The sequence below is a fragment of the Microtus ochrogaster genome, unplaced genomic scaffold, assembly GCF_000317375.1.
Source record: "Microtus ochrogaster isolate Prairie Vole_2 unplaced genomic scaffold, MicOch1.0 UNK424, whole genome shotgun sequence".
Lineage (NCBI taxonomy): Eukaryota > Metazoa > Chordata > Mammalia > Rodentia > Cricetidae > Microtus > Microtus ochrogaster.
In genome coordinates this window covers 2,072-3,100 of record NW_004949522.1, presented here as the reverse complement: position 1 = coordinate 3,100, position 1,029 = coordinate 2,072, and positions in this window count along the sequence as shown.

The window sequence follows — 1,029 nt, the reverse complement described above, 5'->3', positions numbered from 1 at the left end:
CTCATACGCCTTAGCTCTGCTCTCTGGGGCAGACACGATGAAGCTCCGACCCAGGATGGACGTAGGCTAGAATCTTCCCGGTAAGTGCACCTCGGTGCTACACACATTAATAGAAATGGGCCAGGCAGTGTTTAAATGAATACAGTTCGTGTATTGTTATTTTGGGGCATAAGCTAACCAGGCGGCTGGGAGCAGGGCAGCAGGAATGCAACCCACAGCTCCTCACTACAATCATCGGCTACCATTGTTGAGTTTTAGAATAATTTCTAATATAGAGAGCTTGAATCTGTTCTCATATTTTAAGTTAAAACATCCCTCATAAAGGCAAAGCTGCTTTGATGAGAACGTTTCGATCATTTCCCCTGTCATTTTAGTAGGGAAAGGTTTCCTGTACTGTATATTGTTCAGAACCTTCCTTGTGCTTTACATTTATAAGTATTTCTCTTTTATAATGTACATAGCTGCACTTTCTTTCTGCAGCTTTTCAGATGGTACAAGGAATTGGCTGAAAGCTAGAAAGAACACATCATTTTCAGTTAGGGGATTATATACTAGTGTTCAGGTAGAACAGTAATAACTAACAGAAACATGAAAGGCTACCAAAACTAATGAACTCTAAAACAAAACGGCTACTGTCACTTCCCTTCTTGTCCTCCATACCTACATGGTAAGAAGACATCACATACTTTGATTGCAGAGTATTTAGGAATAATCTTGAATCAAAAAAAATCCCACTCTTGATAGCTAAATTCTACAATGCCAAAAGGTGCAATGTAGGCCAATGCAGGAAAATAACAATAATCTTACCCAGTGCTGGATCTTGCATATTGCAATAATGACCTGTGAGGCACTGGTGCCGTGGTGCCATAACTGTTATATGGGTAAATTAATGGCTTTCTAGTGGAGAAGAGTTCCACAACAGGAATTCACATACATGCAAGACTGTATAATCCTAGTCAAAAGCTCATGCCTGGAGAACTCATGTGTCCTGGAGTATGGCCTACTACTTTTATTTTATCAATACTTATG